Below are 21,275 nucleotides of genomic sequence, written 5' to 3'. Positions count from 1 at the left end.
TGAAGAAAAGAAAGGCAAGCCTAGCTCATGAAATCGGAAAGATTTCCGTTTACCCTTGAAAGCCAAAATCTCCCACTGGGAAACAGACAGTGCAGTGCCTCTAGAATATCTTGAAAGTACACATTTTTCAACAGGGCTTACACAGGTGATGAAGAATCATCTTTCCACAGAACAACTTCCTTCCCCAAAATGAACCTTTCACTTCGGACATAACAATTCCAAGTGTGTTAGCAACATCTTAGGAGACATCAGCTAGATCAACTTGTTGCTGCCGCCTTTGCTGTTAGCTGGGAGATATCTTCTGGTCTTCTTGTGAATTATAGGCATCTTGCTACATTCTGCCTAAAAGCACCAAAATATATGGAAACGTATAGACAACCAGACCTAGAATCTCCGGTCCGTCATAATGTGAATTCCAACATCTTAGAGCTTCCATGTAACAACTGGAAGAGAAAAAAAAACAATCCTCTGAAACCGTGCACAGGCAGGATATTGATTCAGTGGATGGTTTCACTTAATTGATCCTATGTGAGAAAGAAATCACTAAGAACACTTATTTCTAGAGAGTCTGGATTCCAGGCCCCCAGATTTTAAATGGAGTGTCTGGATTAAACCCTGAGATGCCACCTGACCATCAAAAGTAAAATAAGAATTCCCATACTTTGATAAAACCAAAGGTTCTTTGTAGGGATGCCACATAAGCTGTGTTTGGCGAGTTCTTTGAGATGGTGTAACTTGGAGTTAGATTTGGGGCTTCAGTTGCAACCCCAGCCTTTACCACCTGGCCAATTTATTAAGCTTTCTAAAGCTCAGTTGTCTCATTTGTTTGTAGCTGGAGTCCCAAGTGAGCACAAGTTGGCATCCAGAGATGTCTATGTGTATCTGATGAATTCATGAGCCTGTCCTGTTAGGAATCACCTGGCATGAGTGATATTGGCCCAAGAAGAATGAGAGCAGAGGTTTTCTTTTTCTTTTCTTTTTTAAAAATATGTTTTTTATTGATTTCAGAGAAAGGAAGGGAGAGGGAGAGAGAGATAAAAACACCAATGATGAGAGAGAATCATTGATCAGCTGCCTCCTGCACGCCCCCACTGGGGAATGAGCCTACAACCCAAGCATGTGCCCTGACCGAGAATCGAACCATCACCTCGTGGTTCATAGGTCGACCACTGAGCAATGCTAGCTGGGCAAGAGAGAAGAGGTTTTCAATGGGTGCCTGAGTGTGGAAAGGGAAAGGCGAGGCTTATATGGAGTCTGTTTCAGATGATGGACTTTAAGCTCAGCCTCAAGGCTGTGTCTGCTCTGGAGGTGGTGGCCAGAACCTGAAGAAGATGTTTTCATCTTGGCCCCGAAGGTTCACCTTTGGGGCCCAGGAGTCAAAGAGAGACACAGAGTGGGTGGGTCTCCACAAACTTTCCCACACTTCTGCATGGAGCTCAAAATAGTCATGGTGTCATGATTACAACCAAAAGAAGGGCTATTTTGGCAATTTAAGAGCTGATAATTTTGGGAGCCCCAAAGGGTGAGATGCTTGGCAGGAATGCCAATTTTCTCACCAAGGGAGCCAGTAGGGAGGGGCTGATGAGGTGCCAACTTCAAGGATTTTCATAGGCAACAAGCCTCTTAGAGTGCCCAGAGCTTGAGGAGGATGGATGTGAGCTTCGATGAAACTCAAGCAACCTGGAGATTTTGTAGAAAGGGCATGGGGGCATGTGGTGCAGTGTTTATATTATAAGTGTTAATATTGGGTTCAGTCTGTCTGCGTTTATAGACTTCTATGGTGATCTTGCTAGGGGTAAATTTACAGGAGCTTGATGGACAGGAAAGAATTGCCTTGGGCATTAAATAAAGTAAGAAATTGTCTAACACAGTATGTGGCACAAAGAGGAGTTTAACAGTTGTTGCTCCCTCATGTTTTATTTTTTATCCACATATCCATGGAGATATATGAGGTCTTTTTTTGAGGTCTAAGTATTTGGGTAAGTGTTACCATTGTTATGTTCATTGGCTTATTTATTTTGCTGAGTTTTCTAAACAAGAACACATTCTCTTATTGCCCTTTGATTCCTTTCCACTGTTCTTAGAAACAATGGCAATGGCAACTAAACATGAGTGGCCTTCCATTAAAGTCCCACAACTGCAAATGGAACTGGTAAAAAAATGTGTTTAAATTAAAGTGATAAAGGTGCTCCCCTATTCTTGCTAATGCACAGGTAGTCAACCTGCATGACTTTCTCTTCTAGTCATGCTAGAGGCAAAGGTAATTGAGAAACACTCATGCTTTCTTTGTCTTGCTGTTTACAAAAGGCTCAGAGGAAAAAGCATAATATACCTTTGTTGAAAATAAACATGAAAAAGCCCTTAAGATATGCAAAGCAAGGTCTATAATTTGGTGCAAATTTTTTAGCCTGAATAAAGCACATCTATTATTTCCTTACTGCCATAGAAAGACTGTGCTGTTCCTGGGATGGGATGATTCTTTCTACCTGCTTCCCAAAGGGCCTTGGTGATGTTAGGAAGTAGCGCCCTCTGTGCTGTGGTCAGGTGGAAATAGTCCAGTGAATACTCATTATGGGAAAGGACAATTTCTTATGGATCAGAGTCTAGTCATTTGGCTTGGATGAGCCACTGAAAGCACATTGCAAATACAGTTTCTCAATTAAAATAAGAAATCTCTTACTTAGAAACTCTCATGCCCCCTTCTCACCACAAGTGAATTCTTGTTGTCCGTAAAATGCAAAGTCCATCTCCTGTTATTAGTGAAAGTGGGGTGTCCACTGGTGGAAGTGGGGGATTCCTTTCCCTGCTAAGTGCTGAGGGTTGGGTTCTTACGGTATCTTGAGGAAAAGAATTTTCTGAGACTCACATGGGAAAATGAATGATTTGTACCCAGATGGCATGGTAAAATAAATTCAAGTTTTCAGTAAAAATGTTGCCATTTCTAGTTTAAAACACAAATATCTGTAACCCTCAAATCATTCATAGTTACTAATATTAGTTCCTCATTATACATGAAAATGCAATTTTATGCAATTTTGCCTCTTACAATTAAACTTGAATTTCAGATAAACAATGAACTTTTTAAAAAATTTATCTTTATTGTTGAAAGTATTACAAATGTCCTCCCCCCCCCCCCCCCCCTTGATCCTCTCCACCCTGTACCCTTCCCCCAGGCCTTCACCACAGTGTTGTCTGTGTCCATGGGTTATGCACATATGCATATGAGTTCTAAGGTTAATCTCTTCCCACCCTACTACCTATCCCTGCCTTCCCTCTGAGATTCCTCAGTTTGTTCCATGCTTCTATGTCTCTGGATCTACTTTGTTCATCAGTTTATTTTGTTTATTAGATTCCACATATGAGTAAGATCATGTGATATTTGTCTTTCTCTGACTGGCTTATTTTGCTTAGCGTAATACTCTCCAGGTGCCACCGTACTGCATCATAGGGTAAGGGGATCCCTCTTTTTTACAGCTGCATAGTATTCCATGGTGTAAATGACTGGAAAGATGCTTGATGATTTCAATCTTCTTGAACTTGTTGAGACTTGTTTTGTGTCCTAACACGTGGTCTATCTTTGAGAATGTCCCATGTGCACTTGAGGAGAATGTATATTCTGCAGTTTTGGGGTGAAATGTTCTGTAAATGTCAGTTAAATCCATCTGATCTAGTGTGTCATTTAGAGTCACTGTTTCCTTGTTGATTTTTTGTCCAGAAGATCTACCCAGTAAAGTCAGTGGGGTGTTAAATTCCCCCGCTATGACTGAATTGCTGTTGATCTCTCCTTTAAAGTCCTCCAGAAGTTTTTTTCTAGCCTGAGTGAGTCTTTTGTTCTCAGGTGGTCTCTTGTAGACAGCATATATTTGGGTCTTGTTTTCTTATCCGCTCAGCTACCCTATGTCTTTTGATTGGTGCACCTAATCCATTTATATTTAAGGTTATTATTGATAGGTACTTCTCTATTGCCATTTTATTTCTTTATGCCTATATTTCTCATTCTCTCTATTTCAACTTCTTATTAAGCAGACCCTTTAGCATTTCTTGGAATGCTGGTTTGGTGGTGATAAACTCCTTTAGACTTTTTTTTTTTTTTTTTTGGTCTGGGAAGCTCTTTATTTCACCATCTATTTTGAATGATAGCCTTGTTGGATACAGTAGTCTTGGTTTCAGATCCTTGCTTTTCATTACCTTGAATACTTCATGCCATTCCCTTCTGGCCTGTATAGTTTCTGATGAGAAGTCAGCTGACAGCCTTATGGGAGCTCCTTTGTAGGTACAGATTGCTTTTCTCTTGTTGCCTTTAAGATTCTCTCTTTGTCTTGAATTTTTGGCATTTTAATTATGATGTGTCTGAGTGTGGGCCTCTTTGGGTTCTTCTTATTTGGGACTCTCTGTGCCTCATGAACTTGTGTGACTTCTTTCTTCACCAGGTTAGGAAATGTTTCTGCCATTATTTCTTCAAACAGGTTCTTTAATCCTTGCTTACTTTCGACCTCCTCTGGCACTACAGTGATGTGAATATTGTTTTGTTTTATGTTGTCTCACAGCTCCCTTAAACTGTCCTCCTGTTTTTTAATTGTTTTTTCTCTTTGGTACTGTTATTGAGTGATTTTTTTCTACCCTGTCTTCTGATTTGCTAATCCAATCCTCAGCTTCCCCTAATCTGCTGTTTATTACTTCCAATGTTTTTTTTTATTTCTACTATGTCATTCTTTTTTCTTTCCTTTTTTTAAAAAAATATATCTTTATTGATTTCAGAGAGAGGGAGCAGGAGAGAGAGATACAGAAACATCAGTGATGAGAGAGTCATTGATTGGCTGCCTCCTGCACGCCACCTACTGGGGACTGAGCCTGCAACCTGGGCATGTGCCCTGACTGGGAATCGAACCACAATTTCCTGGATCATAGATGGATGCTCAACTGCTGAGTCATGCCAGCTGGACTCTACTATGTCATTCTTAATTTCCTTTATATTTTCCTTCATTCTTAATTTTCCTTCATCTTATTCTGTTGAGCATCCTTATGATCAGTATTCTGAACTCTATATCTATCTCCATTTCATTTAGCACTTCTTCTGGAGAATTATTTTGTTCTTTCCTCTGGGGCTTGTTTTTTGTCTCCCCATTTTGACTGCCTGTTTGGGTTTGTTTCTCTGTATTAGGTAGATCTGCTATGGTTCCCAGTCTTTTGGATGGTCTCTGGTGCAGGACAATGTCAGATGCTGTTTGTGACTGGCCTTGAGTCCCCTGTTGGAAGCTTTCTGCACTCCACAGCTTGTGGTTCCTTCTGCTAGGGCGGAATGTGTTTGTAGGGGATCAAGATGTTCACCAAGGCCTGCTTTTCTAAGCCCTGGGTCCAGAAGCAAATCAGGCAAGACTCAAAGCACCTAGAGGCTAATTGTTATCAGTCTCTTAATGAGCCTCAGGCTGTAAAAACTCCATAAGGTGGGGCGAGAGGTTTTCCAACAGGGTGAAGTAATTCCTTCCCCCTCAGGCAAAAGCTGCTTGGACCTTATGTTTGCCAGAGAAAGATGTCCTCTGTTGTATGGGGGAATGACTCAGCACAGGAATCCAGATGGCTACCCTATGAGCTCCATCTCCCAAGTCAGCACCCCTAGATCCTCCTCACACAGCTCCAGTCCTCTCAGTCCTCCCTCCACCGGAGTCCAAGGTGAGTGGCTACACATGAAACTTTGTGTGTTGGCTCTTTAAGAGGGTGCCTGCATTTCCAGTCATCTCTCTCTAGCAGACAAAACCCCCACTGTTTTTCACAGCCAGATGTTATGTGGGCACCTTTCTCAGTTCTGGTGCTCTGGGCTGGGAAGCCCAGTGTGGGGTGTAGACCCAAGAGTTCTCAGTGGGAACCCCCCACAGCTGAGATATCTCTCTGGACCTTCAGCTGCTGCCTGTGGGATCCCAGCCAGCCCTCTTGTGCCTCCACACTTCCTAGCACTCTCTACACAGTCTCCACTTTATGTTGTTGGTTATGAGGGTGCTCTCCAACTAGTCTTCAGTTGAAGGTGATTATTCTGGGTGGTTTTTCTATATTGTAATTCTAGTTTAGACCTGGGAGAGAGTGAGTGTAGCTTCCACTCAATATGCCAACTTGGACTCTAAACAATGAACCTTTTAAAGAATAAGTATGTCCTGTGCAACATTTGGGACATACTTATGCTAAAAATTATTCAATGTTTATCTGAAATTTAATTTAACTGGATGACCTACTTTAAAAAAATTTAATTTTAATTGTGGTAAAAAACACACACCTCACATAACATAAAATTTACCATCTTAACCATTTTTAAATGTACAGTTCAGTAGAGTTAAGTATATTCACATGTTGTGCAACCAATCTCCAGAATTTTTCATCTTGCAAAACTGAAAGTATATACTCATTAAACAAAAAACATTCATTTTCTTTTCTCCCTAGCCTCTAGCAACCACCATTCTACTTTTTTTTTTTTGCATTAATATTTATTAGAAATATGTCCTATAGTTTTTTTTCTTGTAGTATTTTTGTTTAATATTGGTCTCAGGGTAATGCTGGTCTCATAGAGTGAGTTTGGAAGCATTCCCTCTTCAATTTTTTGCAGGAGTTTGAGAAGGATTGGTGTTAATTCTTTAAATGTTTGGTGGAATTCTTCAGTGAAGCCATCTGGTCCTGGGCTTTTTTTTTGTTGGGAGGTATTTTGTTTCTAATTCAATCTCCTTACTAGGTGTAAGTCTGTTCAGATTTTCTATTTCTTCATGATGCAGTCTAGTAGGTTGTGTGTTTCTAGGACTGTGTCTATTTCATCTAGGTATAATTCTTGGTGTATATTTGTTTATGGTATTCTCTTATAATCCTCTATTTCTGTAAAATCTGTTGAAGTTTCCCCTATTGCATTTCTGATTTGAGTCCTCTCTCTATTTTCCTTAGTTGAGCTAGCTAAAGTTTTGTCAATTTTGTTAATCTCTTCAAAGAATGAACTATTGGTTTTGTTGATTTTCTCTATTGTTTTTCTGTTCTCTATTCTACTGATTTCTTCTCTTTATTCCTTCCTTCTGCTAGCTTTGGGTTTAGTTCTTCTTTTTCTATTTCTGAGATCTGCCTTTTATTTTAATGTAGACATTTATAGCTATAGATTTCCCTCTTAACACTATTTGGGGTGTCATGTATTTTTATTTGCTAAGCATGGCAGCTTTACCTATAAAAGATTGTGATTTCTGTCCTATGTGTACTCCTCCTCATCCCTTCTCACTTTCTCACTCTGGTGAAACCTGCCATGCTGTGACCTGTCCTCTAGAGGTCTAACAAAAACTAAGAGAGGTCTTTAAGTTGACTGTAGACTTGGCCCACACCTTGATTGTAGCCTTATAAGAGGTCAGAGCCAGAGGACCCTGCTGACCCATGGCTGAAATCCCGACCCACAGAAATTATAGTAAATGTTTGTTGCTTTAAACCACTAAATCTTGGGATAATTTGTTATGCAGCAATAGGTAATTAACTGACATAATAGCTCAACATTTTTCTTTTTCTTTTTCTTTTTTTTAAAATATATCTTTATTGATTTCAGAGAGAGGAAAGGAGAAGGAGAGAGAGAGATAGAAACATCAATGATGAGAGAGTCATTGATCGAGCCCACAACCCAGGCATGTGCCCTGACTGGGAATCAAACCCCAATTGCCTGGATCCTAGGTCAACACCCAACCGCTGAGCCACACCCGGCTGGGCTCAACATTTTTCTTAGGTGTAATAGTATACCCTCCATGACCTTACTTTTGTATATATTTTTCACAACCTTGAGAAATATATCTTGAGCATATATTTGATATGTGGATTTCACAGGGACATAAATGATAGAATCTGGCATAAAATGAGGTCATTGTGAGTAGGCATTTTATTGATAATAAGACAAGTTTATAAGAATTTTATTGGAACTGCTGGAGAAGGTGCTCCTGAGAGATTCAGCAAGCATAAAATAAAAATGAATCATACAATATTTATGAAGTCTGTTTAGTATGCTCTTTTCAATTTCATGAACAAAATAAAAGCTTATGTAACATCATTCTTAAATCCTTGTATATATTGATTAAACTAACTATGATGCATTAATCAATGGAAGACTCTGTACTCATTCAAGATGAGGGGTCACAAATCTATCTATAGACATGAGTTTTGTTTATAGTAAAATGTTAGGTGAAAAGGCAAATGGATTAAAAATTTTTGCTATTATAAACAATACTGCGATGAACATCTTTGTAGCAAAATCTTTCCACACATCCATGATTATATTAGTCTTGGTTCTCCAGAGAAACAGTACCAACATGAGATATATTTATATATTTACTGTAAGGAATTTGCTCATGTGGTTGTGGAGGCTGAGAAGTCCAAGATCTGAAGGTGGCAAGCTGAAGACCTAGGAGAGCAAATAATACAGTTCCAGTCTGAGTCCAAAGGCCTGAGAACCAGGAAAGCCAAAGCTGTTTCAGTCCGTGTCTCAGTGTGAAGGCAGGAGAAGACCCATATCCCAGCTCAAAGACAACCAGGTAGAAAAATGAAATCTTTCTTACTTAGCTTTTTATTCTATTCAGGCTTTCAATGGATTGGATGAAGGTCACCCACACTGGGGTGGGCAGTCTACCTAGTCTACAAATTCAAATGTTAATCTCACCCAGAAGCACCCTCACAGAGACACCTGGAAATAATGTTTTACCAAATACTTGGCCACCCTATGGCCCAGTCAAGTTGATGCAAAAAAATTTAGCCATGAGCATGGTTATTTACATAGAATGAATTTCTGGAAGTAAAATTTTTGGGTCCAGTGTATGCCACTTTTTAAGGGTTATGTCTTGGTTTAATCCATTTCTGGCCATTCCAAGTAATCAGGATAAGGAATTATATCCTCAGTTTCAGTGTCTACTGAAGCCTTTGCACACTGCTAATGCAGGTTTCATTGGAGGGACCCATTAAGCCCCTTGCCTCCAACCTTCCAGTCGCTTCTCTAACAGTGGTTTACTGGCTGCCTCCATCATTCTTCTCTGTTAAATCTATTGCTAGGTGATACTTAAAAAACAACATTATTTACTGACAGGTTCTGCCTAACATATATATGCTTAGCACACACTATTCTTTGGTTGAAAATCTACCAGTTTTTACTTGAGTGTGTGTTAAACACAACTGTTTATATTCTGACTTTAACTGTAACTTAATTACCATGAAGTCCCATGTGTGGTCTGCAGAGCTGCATAAATTAATAATGCTGTAATTGTGGAGTTCACATATTGGATCCTTACTGCCCTTCTCTCCAGAACCAGCCTAGCAAACAGGCTTTGCATTAACATATATCCTCTGAGTGGCTTTTTTTGTTTGTTTGTTTTTCTCCCTGAAGCATCCCCATACCTTCCTCTCCCCCCCTTTTTATATCCCTTTTACTCTCCCTGGAAGCAGCCTGTGGCATTCTTATAGCTACTGTTTTTCCTCTGGGTGGCTATAGAAATAGCCCCCTAATATTTCTCCATTACAATGCGAGCCATCAATAGCGCGATGCCTGGCTGGCCTGCCTCTCCAGGACAAAGTACAGAGCGATTCCATTACTCTGGCGTCCATCAGGACAATCAGCCACAAATCTTCTTCAGTGCAGCTTCTGACCACGTGGCCGCCTGTGGCTGGAAGACAGGGAGAGGCCGGGATGTTTCCCCAGTGTGGAGAGAAAGCAACCGTGTGTGTTCTGGCTTCTTCTGCACGTGCTCTTCGGAATGAGTCACTGTGTACTTGTAATGGGAGGCCGTGACCGGGAGGAAGGGAAGTTGGCTTTGGCGAAAGATTCAGTGGGAGATTGCACAGGCCCATTAGAGACGAGGCTCCAATATGTGCTTAACTTTCTTTGGAGGATTTGCTAATGATTGGTGGGAGCCCCGGTTCTTAGTTATTACTCGCTTTTCTTAATAATGAAGAGGAGAGCATATGTTGGGTGTGCAGCTTGCTGATAAACTCACTTGGAGCAATGGCTGGCAAGTATGCGGATTTTTTCCCGTGTGCTACTCAGGGGGGAATCCGAAACTCTATTGAGAAATTTGCAGCCTTTGAAGCCGTACCCCTTGGCCTTCAAGGTTTATGCTAATATCAGCTAAACATGTGAGGTGTTAGTGTTAGGAGAATTTTGAACGTTTCTTTCCTCACTAGGAACATCAAAATATGTTCCAGATGGATTAAAGAGTTACATATTTAAAAATCTTTACTGTTAGACAACCTGGAAGAAAATAGATGGAGATATCAAACCTCTGAGGGGGAGGGTTTTCTAAGCTTAGAATTGATGGAATAAGTCACAAAGGATGTGATTGATAGATCTGACTAAATGTAAAACTTTTGTACATGAAAAAAATCCCCAAGGTTAAGAAGCAATCAACAAAAGGAGAGATAATGTTGTGGGAAGTGCCACAAAGGGTAACTCTTTTTCATAAGTATAATGCTCATGTAAATTCAATAATACAAATACCAAACCCTACGAAATACATGGAGAAAGGGCATAAATAGACAAAGGACAAATGTGCAATATACTGGTAAATAACTGGGGGAAAATTTTTTAACTTTTTAAGTAACCAAATAAATGTAAATGAAAACAATAGTGGGGCTATTTTCCCTTTTCAAAATTTCCCCATCAAATCATCTGATATTCAAAATGAAGTAATATCTAATGTTGACAAGGTGTAATAAAATGATCACTCTCATTCATTGATTAGAAGAGAGTTAACAGATAACAACCATGTAAAAAAAAAAATCCCTTAAAATAAAACATGTTGAAAATGATTGAAAGGCTGACTTTATATGACAGGACTTTAGAGTGGTTTACAAAAATGTTCTTAAGTAAAATTTTTTTCTTTCCATTATTTTTCTAGTTTTTCTAAATTTTCTGTGATGATCATATATTGCTTTTAATCTGAAATAAGTCCCAAGTTCCGCCAACCCCAGCTGTATGGTACCATGGAGCCCCTAGTCAGCTTTTTTTCTGCTAATGTCAGTTTTATGCAATTATGTCATTTTCTCAGTTTTTCTTTCTCAGAATCAAAGCCCTGGACCCCTCTACACATAGAACCATAACCCCCTTTCCTGTCACCATTATGTCAGTCTTTTCTGACAAATTTAAGTCCTTTCCCTCTGACTCCCGTATGGCCTTGGCCAATATTCTCTTCTTCAAATTTGGATTTTCCCCATAAATCTTTTTTTAACCCCAGCATCCTTCCTATTAAGTTTTGAGCCTTTACTGCTAATGTTTATACTTTCTGAGCCTCAGTTTCCTCATCTATTCATTGGGCACAATAACAATGTCTACTCTATAGGGCTATTGTGAGAATTTACTTAAATTGGATAATGTAAGTAAAAGTCCTTTGCAAGCCTAGACACTATGCCAGTATGTGGCAGAATGCTCTGTGGCCTGAAGTAGCTCCTGCAGGTGGGAGTGGAGCGGGAGATGGCACAGGACTGGAGCAGGTACAGGGCAGAATGATGACCCTTGTGCTCAAAGGAAGGAGGCAGGAGAGCTCTGCCTTTGCTTCCCAGGCTCTTTATTTGTCCTGGGTAAGAACGACCTTGATGCAGATGGTTAGTTCATCTTTCCGGGAAGTGATAGATTGGCGGATTGCTCCTTACTGAGTGCCTAGCATGGTTCACCAGGCATTCCCTAGTGCCAACAGCTCTGCCAGGTGCTGAGGGCAGAGATCAGCGAGGCAGGCCCTGCCTTCAGGAGCCTACAGACCTGAGGAGGAACCTGTAAACAGATGGTCACGATCACCTTGGCCCGTGCTACCATGTGCACAAGGTTAAGTGCAGGGAGAGCTAGTTGCCAGGTCTGTCCAGGACACAGAGGAGGGCGGTGGCAGGGACAGGGATGGCATTGTAGAGGAAGAAGCCTTTGGAATGGGCTTTGAAAGGTGCAGAGTGTTTTTCTAGATGAAGAGGCGAGTTAGAGATATCCCCTGCAGTGGGGGAATTTATGCCAAGCCACAGTGGGGTGCGCTGCTGTAGCCCAGAGCGATGGTGAACACACAGTAAGCCTGGAGCACAGCGTGGTGGAGAGCGAGGGGCACCCAGGCTCTGGTATCCTGTTCCAGCAGCCTGGACTGAGGCTCCTGGTCTCCTTGACCCTACTCTAGAGTTCTTTCCTCCACTGCGCGTGGGCGAGCTGTGGCGTTCCGCGAGTTTGGCGTGTGCCTGTGCTGCCTTTTCTTCTTGAGGGACAATTTAAGGCAGTGTTGGATGGTTTCTTCTTTATTTTATTCCTTACCATGCCTGACAAGATGCCAAAGAAATGATGGTTTATCTTCTAGGTTAGTCTTTCGTACTTGATCTTTTCTAGCATTTATGAGCTGGAGTCACTATTTCATTCTTAGCCGATGATGTTGTTGATATACAATAGTGTAGTTATTATTGGTTTAGGATAATTATTTTAAAACTTTTGGTTGCAATTTTCTAGCTAAAGAGAAGACAGTTTGGCATAACAGAAACTGACTGTTGAGGAAATGCTACCAAGCTCTTTATTATTTTTTCAAACGATGATTCTGAATCTTCCTTTTCTTTAACCATAAAAAGAAGAGAGTAGGGAGAAAGCTTGTGTAATACTTATAAAATAGTACATTTCCTAAAGACCCTTATTTAAATAAGATATTGCCTTTTGCCAAGTGTTTTAACAAACATTCAGTTACTAGATAGAAATGTTAAAAGGAGAAAAGGAAAGAGAAAAACATTGCTCTTTAAACAGATTCCAAACACTCTAAGCATTGTGTTTTTTCAGCTATTTTATTTCCTTTTGCCCCTGAATTTTCCCTAGCCATTGGAAAAGGAACTACTCCCACAATACTTTGCAGGAGACACATTTGAACTATCTTTAAACATATTTCAGGTGATCTATAAATAGCTCGCCAGAGCAGCACAGCTCTGCTGCTGGGAAACAGGAGAGCAAGGCAAACCCTGAGCCTGGCAGAATGTTTCCGGAGCAGGCATTTGACCCGTTTAAGCCTGGTGCTGTCTCATGAGGGACCTGACTGCTGGGCGTGCTGGTCTGGCTGTTGGGGCTTGCTGGGCACCTGCCTCATCACCACAGATAGTTTCTGTGTTAAAAGGAAAGAGCTGGTAGATCAGGCTAAGCTATGATATTGGTAGGCTAGATGCAGTAAAAGCGTTTTCGACATGACTATTTTCAACTTAAGATGGGTTTATCAAGACGTAACCCCATTGTGAGTTGAGGAGCATCTGCACCTGGGTTGTCCTCTAGTGGAAGACCTGGAAAACCAGAGAGGAGACAGTGAGGAAAACTTAGAGACTGACAATATCAGGAAACAGCCAGCACCTCTGGGCTGCAGGAACAACGGGCAGAGGTTGATTTTTGTTTAATATATTCCTGGTGTATAGTTTTCTATCTTTTTACTTTTAACCTGTGTTCTTCTATTTTAGGTATGCTCATACAGAGCATTTGGCTAGATTTTTAAAAATCTTATCTGACGGTCTTTATCTTTTAATTGGCAAATATAGTCAATTATTTTCATTGTGGTTGCTGATGTGTTTGGCTTAATTTCTAGGATTTTGTTTCAATCTTGCCTTTTGCTTTTTATAATCTATTTTAAATAGTTAATACATATGCAAGTTATAAAAAAGGGTAATATAATGAACACCATGACCCCACCACCAAATGTAGGGTTTAAGCATTATCTATAATATGCTGAGAGAATGGGGGTGGAACGTGTGCATTGGGGGGTGTGTGTGAGATTTACAAGGGTAAAATTCCCTTCTTCCAAAATAGGGAATTGTGGAAGAAAGTGATAGTTGTCCATCAACATATGTTCTTTCCCCCCATAGTGAGAGAATTTTAGCTGATAGTGTGGCTGACCGGAATAGAGACTAGCATTTGCAGCCTCCCTTGTGGGAGCCATGACACCGAGTTCTGGACAGTGGGAGGGATAGTACATTTTCTGGGATGTTCCCTTACTGGGAAGGAACACATTCCCCCATTCCCTTCTCCCGGCCCCACTGGGTGAAAAATGAGGGTATTTTACCCTTGTAAATCACACCCCCCCCCCCTCCCGTGCACGTGTTCCATCACCATCTTCTCTTGCATCAGGTGGATAAGGGGCTTCCTAACCCGATGCTCTGCCCTTTATGAGAGAAAAAAGCTTCTGTTTTAAGGCACTGCCATTTTGGTCTCTGTCACAGTATCCAAACCTAAATCCTAAACGAGAAACCAAACGATAATGTCTGAAGTTGGACAATGAAGAATGGGGGCTATAAGGATGCTTAGGAATTTTGTATGTTGAATCAAATTCCAGAAGAAATAGCTAAAAGACTTGAAAGATGTTGCCGCTGGGAGTCTTGAATTTATAGAAAGGTGGAGTAGGGGACTGTTATTGTCTTTTAAATTGTGTCCCCACATTGTTCCTGTTAAGATTACATTAACTGTGTGGGTTTCTCTCCCGGATGCACACACACATTTATAGTTTGTGGCTGCTGTCACCTTGAAAGAGATGTTTTCACGCAGGAGGGTGTGATTTAAGGTATTCGAGCAAACACTTAGATATCGAGAGTCTTACATTTGAAACCATACAACTGCTGACAAATTCTGATCAAGGACATCACTCATGTTTGCGATCTCATAGCACAAATTTGTTGTAAGACTAGAGGATGGATTTGAAGCCGACAGATTTTCACATGACAGTTAAGAAATTTGAATGGAAATGTTTTGATGAGAAACATGAAACCATGGGTCACAATTCCAGGGGTAAATGAAGCAGTTATTGCTGAGGACACTGAGGACACTGTAAAGCTGTAAACCTACCTTCCTCAAGTGTGATCGTGATTTAACAAAAATATATGTGGCCCACTTGTGACATGGAATGAAAAATGCTGCACCAGCCTCAGAGATGGTGTAAAGATGGGGACTCGAACAGGACAGTTGCTGATGTTACTGTCTGGGAACCCCAGGCTAGTGGCACGGCCTTGTCGTGGCTTCCTTTTAGGCAATGACACGCCTAATGGGTCCACAGTTTTCTGCTTCCTTGTAGAGAAAGGGGACATTTAGGAGTTCAGACTTTCACAAGCAACGTGAACAAGGGAACTGGTGTTTGTGTCAGAGAAAGAGACTCTAGAATCTTGCCGTATTAAATGTGGAAGGGCCCTGGCAGCTCATTCCTGTAACTGTCGCATTTTTTGTGAGGAAACTGAGGCCCAGTGACTGCTGTTAATGATGCAGAGACATTTGTGACTTAAAGGCACTTTTCCCCGATGAAGGGAGTGACGCACGGAGGCCACAGAGGGAGAGGGAGGCAAAGTAAAGAAAGAAGACAATGCCTGTCCCCCTCCTGTGCTGTAGAGCCCATGAGTGAGGCCCCATCTTGGGCCGGGTGGTAAGGGGACACAGGGTGAGAGCTGGAGGAGATGGGAATGAGGTAAGAGATTGAAGTTGTGATTTAAAAGAGGCTGGACCTGGAAGGAAGCCACAGAGAGCTCAGTGTGATCGCTCTTGCAGCTGAAAGGGGCTCAAAAGACATGCAGAGCTTGGAATGTGCTCTAAGGAGGGGCAGGGAAGGGAGCTCTAACCAGACGCGGTGGGGTCGGTGTCGGTGTTGGTGCGGGAGCAGGAATCAGGCCATTGCCCCGCTGCACCTCCAGCCTCCCCTGCTCAGCGCGTTGCAGTTGGCGGCACCCCCTCTCCCCTGGGCCTCTTGGAGAGCGCTGGGTGGTCGGTCCTGGCTTTCACAGGTACAAGGACAGGAGGGGGAGAGAGTCACAGAGAGACCTGAGCTAAGGTTGCCGGTGTTGCGTTTGAGGGACTCAGGAAACATCCATGTGCAAATATGGGAGTAGGGAGTAGACGGTGACTTTCTTTTTTAAGTCTGAAGCTTAGGAGAAAGATCGGGAATGGAGACAGAATTTGGGAGACATTAGATTTTAGATGGTAATTGAAATAATAGAGGGGTGAGTTTAGAAAGAGAAACCCACAAAGAGCAGTGGGAAGGTGTGGCCGGAGACAGAAGGAAAACCAGAAAGACGCATGTCATGGAAGCTAAGGAAACAGTGTTTTAAGAAGGAGGAGCTGTCAATAGTGTGAAATGGAGCAAAATACAAAACTGAAGGCAAGAATAATTGTCCTTTGGATTTAGTAAAACAGAACTCATTTGTGATCATGGTAAGAGAATTTGTAAAAAAGTGATTAGAGTGAAAACATAATATTGAAGATTATCATCTATCATCTATCTATCTATCTATCTATCTATCTATCTATCTATCATCTATCTATCTATCTATCTATCTATCTATCTATCTATCTATCTATCATCTATCTATCTATCTATCATCATCTATCTATCTATCATCTATCTATCTATCTATCATCTATCTATCTATCTATCTATCTATCTATCTATCTATCATCTATCTATCTATCTATCTATCTATCTATCTATCTATATCATCTATCTATCTATCTATCTATCTATCTATCTATCTATCTATCATCTATCTATCTATCATCTACATCTATCTATCATCATCTATCATCTATCTATATCTACCTATCTATTTATATCTATCTATATCTGTCATCTATCTATATCTATCTATTTATATCTATCTATCTATCTATCTATCTATCTATCTATCTATCTATCTATCATCTATCTATCATCTATCTATCTATATCTATCATCTATCTATCATCTATCTATCATCTATCTATCTATCTATCTATCTATCTATCTATCTATCTATCTATCTATCTATCTATTATCTATCTATCTATCTATCTATCTATCTATCATCTATCTATCATCTATCTATCTATCATCACTGGGAAGGGACTTGAGACAGGAAGTGGTTGTATAGAAAGTAAGAAGAGCTGTAGGCAGAATGAGATGGGGTTAGAAATCCAAAGGGAGAGACTGACCTTAAGCAGTGGGAAGAATGTCTCTTTATAAGACAGAAAAGGAGGAAAGAGTGGGTGTGGGCTTGTCTTGATTCCAGTTTAGTAGCTATTAGAAAAACTAATGCACTTGGGCCTTATTAACAGAGGCATGGCATTAATATCCAAGGAGGTGACATCCTCCTGAGCTGTGATCTGGCCGGATATTCCAGGAAATGCTGTGTGCACTCCTGGGTGTGTCAAGTTAAGTGCAAGATTGAGCATCTCGAGAGTGTGCTTAGAAGAGTTAAGCCCTGATTTCAGCATTGGAAAATGCCTGAAGAACAGGGACATATTAGCCGGGAGAAATGCAGATTCGGCAGAGATGTGATCGTGGTTTTAAATATCTGGAAGAGAGGTCAGGGCTATTCTGCTTTGGTGTTAGAGGACAATGTAGGCAATGAGGATGTTACAGGAGACAAAGTTTTAATAATATAGCATGACTTGAATTTAACTGAGAACTGACTTTTTTTAAGGAATATTAGGAAAAGTGGTTCATGGGGAAATATCCACCTAGTCAAGTGATCCCAGAGAGTTTAGGGCTACATAAATGTTTCATTCAAAAAGTATTGAGTTTTTATCACATGCCAGATACTATGCTGGGCTCTGGCCACACAATCTGAGTCAGGCAATTAGCCTGGAATGAAGTGTGGGAAACAACATATAAAAAGATACTTATGATACAATCAGCTGCATTTGGCATAGCACATACCATTCTCGAAGACAAGCACAGCTATTAATACAATATTAATGTGTTCTATTTATTTATTCATATATTTTAGCGCAAGCACAATTAAGAATCTCATCCTTCTCAGCTACAACATTTTGTGAGCCCAGTGATAGAACTCTTTAAAGAAAAACACATAGTTGTCCATAACTGATACTAGGTTTTAAAAGATAGAAACAGAATTATGTCAAAAATTTCTGGTCTGTTTTTATGAGAATATCAGAAAGAGCACCAGTGCCCTGCATTCAAAATAATTTGCTGTGTTACCAAAGAGATCAGAGTATTTGGTTCCTAGAAATGCACAAAGGTTGTCTAAACACTCCCTAACTGCTTGCCACCTATTTGTGAACAGGTTTGGTTTTCATGAAGCCTTCATGCTCATTGCTTAAGTGACTGGGAGAATTTAGTGCAGATATAATAACAGAGACCTGGAAACATGAGATCAGAGGGTAGAGGTCACTAACCCAGGCCCAGGTGTGGGGTGCGCAAGGCAGGGGAGCAGTGACAGGAGGTAACAATGGCGTGGAATGGAACCAGCCAAATGGGTGGGATGGAGAGACCAGCCAAGGCAGACCACAAAAAGTCACGCATGGGTGAATGGACTTGGGGCATGTGCACGTGTGTGGGTGTACATGTGTGCATGCACACGCCCTCACACTATGAGCAGTTCAGCCCTGAGGGAGGGAGGCAGTGCAGGGGTAGGCAGAAGGCCTTTGGAGCATGGTTGGAAAAGCTGAGAGGACTGTGGAGACATCAGAGTGAGCAAGACTGAAACCCCACAGACCAGCTGGAGCCGGCGGCTGGCATCCAGAAAAAGGGTGATACGTGTCTGGACCATTGCAGGGGGCCCAGGGTGGGGGAAGGAGATGCGTTGAGCCATCCCAAAGACTTCATTTTGAAGATGATGTAGGATTTTGTCTTCTGTGGAAGAGCCTTGATCGAGCATTGGGAAATAGATATGGATACCTATGCCCTACATGGCCACGCGTGTGCCTCTGGTAAACCTGGGCCTCGGCTTCCACATCTGCAAAATGGGGCAGAGGAAGGAGATGATAGCAAGCTTCCTGCAGGCGCCACAGTTTCTGATTCTCTTGTTTCCAGCCCAGGATGAGCAGAGTACAATGGCGTTGCGGGTCATACACTGAAGAACTGTTCGAGACTGACAGGATGGCAGGGTGCTGGAGGAAACGTCGCCTTTCCTCAGGGAGGAGGGATAGGCGCTGGTCCCCAGGCGAGCTCATTCTCAGCCCCGCTGGAGAGATTTCCACCTTCACTCTCATTCTCCTAGGAACCAGGCCCATTAGGCGTGATTAAAAACAGGCCTTATCTGGGGCCGAAGCTGGCGCCCTGAGATGAAAATCCTAGGTACTGTGGCTTAAATTTCTTGTAAGAATCAAAGAACCTCCAGATTGCCGGCCTTGCTCCGGCTACTGGGTCTGTGCTCAGAGTGTGGAGTTAGGAATCATCATTTATCTTCGTGGTGGGAATTTGTCCCTTTATGAAAGAATTGTTTTGGGGATGTGCATGTTCCCCACTTTTAGGAAGCTGGCAGTTTTGACAAATTCACAAAATACGTTTCTAATACCATTCTGTTCCTCTCACATTCCAGTGATTCTCACATTCTTTCTGGAAGATTAGCAGACACCCAGTTGTAGTGACATAATTAGTATTCAGAGGAGATAATAATGTCGAGGGATTTTGTTGCCTTAGAACCTAAATGGAAATATAAGAATAGCAAAAGTTGGAGTTGTGATCATTTCTTGGCATAAATTGCATGCTTGTTCAAAAAATTTTTAATGCCACAAATGAGATCGTTTAATGCAAACATGTTGTATAAATCACTTAGGAGAAAGTCAATTTTGTTTTTCTTGCTTTATCCATAGCTTCCCATCTGTAAGGAGAAAGCATTGCTCTTTGTGCCGGATTTCTTTCTGCTCTGAAATGGTTAATCCTGAGAACTGTTTCAGGCAATAAAACACCGACTGGAATCTTTCCGACAATACTTTCCTTCTTGATCTTTTTTTATGACTAATTGAAATGAAAGCCTGGGGAAGCTTAATGTTAAGGAAACACTGTGTGCTCGGTGATGTGATTCTGTGAAGGGGGTGTCTGCGGGGTGGGGAGCTCTCTGCTCTGGAATTTTAAGTTACAGACCAAACCGAAGAATCAATATTTCAATTAGATGCTGCAGTGGGGCTGGGATTACTGTTACTGTAGCTGGAAGATTGCTGGGTCTTTTCTTGGGAGGGGTCATTACTTTCCTTTTTACTTTCCTTTTAATCATAGCTCTCAGAGTCTGCTTGCTTTGTCTGCATTTGAACCACTGAAATGACCAACTAGAAAAGAAAAAAAAAAAAAGGAAATTATTGGCACGCCCCTAAAGGCTGCTAAGAGTATGCTCTTTAGTTGCCATTTGACAGAAAGCAACCATTATCTCTTATTTTGTAGATTCCTTGGAGCACTGGCCTTTTGAGTTGGCAGGACCAGTTTTCAAATAGTGTTTCCGTTATCGCGAGGAGGCTGGTCACTAAGCAGGTGATGGGGACAGAGGGTGGACGGGCCTCCTGTGCCCCATCCTGGTTTCAGTCAGCGAGAGCAGTTCCCTTTTGATCTGTTTTGTATATTGAGTTTCACCTAAAAGTTGATTTGAAAAATAATTTTGTTATTTGTAAACCATGAGTGACAATGACTGATGCTAGACCAGCCTTCCTGGCCTTCCTCACAGACAGTCATTGTTTCCATTGGACCATTTCCAGGGTGGGGCACTCATGACTTTGTCATTTTACGTAAAATCCCCACTCGCACCTCCACCACCACCTCTAAAATGCCTTACTTCTCAGCATTGGAAATATTTGGGCCAACATAGCCCCACCTGCCTATGGAAACCTTTCCTCATCAGAACTATATCCCATCAACAAATGCTATTTCACAGCATGACCAATAATAGTTATGATTATAATTCTGGAAAGAGATGGAATGCCTATTTCTTTTCTTTCTGATTTGTCCCAAAAAACCTCAGCAACTCCATGGAATAATTCCCTAGTCCTTTCTGTTTGTGTTCACCTCAATGCTTGCAGATGTGTATCGTATAGCCCAGCTGGTGTGGCTCAGTGGCTGAGCATCGACGCATGAACCAAGAGGTCACCGGTTCGATTCCCGGTCAGGGCCCACGCCTGGGCTGCGGGCTCGACCCCAGTAGGGGGCATGTAGGAGGCCGCCTATTGATGATGTTTCTCTCTCATTGATGTTTCTATCTCTCTATCCCTCTCCCTTCCTCTCTAAAAAAGAAAATCAATTAAAAAAAAAACCTTTTAAAATGCATATCATATAACATAGAGTACGATCTGCAAGAGAGTCCAGAAGTATTTATTCTCATTCCATAATCTTATGTTCCCAAACAATCTGCTCCAGAACAGTGAAAGCAAAGAGTGTTGGCTAAGTTAGGGAAGATCATGTCTTTATGTATCTGTTTTCTCTACGGCTCTCTGAGAGCAGGGATTACAGTTTATTCCACTATCTATCCCCAGCCTCTAGAGTACTGCCTAGCACACAATAAGTACTTAACAAAAGCAGTTTGTTAATCTGGAATCAGAACACCTGTGTTTGAGTCCCTTCCAAGTCATT

This window comes from Miniopterus schreibersii (assembly GCF_964146895.1).
Source record: "Miniopterus schreibersii genome assembly, chromosome: 1".
Classification (NCBI taxonomy): domain Eukaryota; kingdom Metazoa; phylum Chordata; class Mammalia; order Chiroptera; family Miniopteridae; genus Miniopterus; species Miniopterus schreibersii.
The sequence above is the reverse complement of the archived record's forward strand: the minus strand, read 5'-3'. Positions refer to the sequence as shown.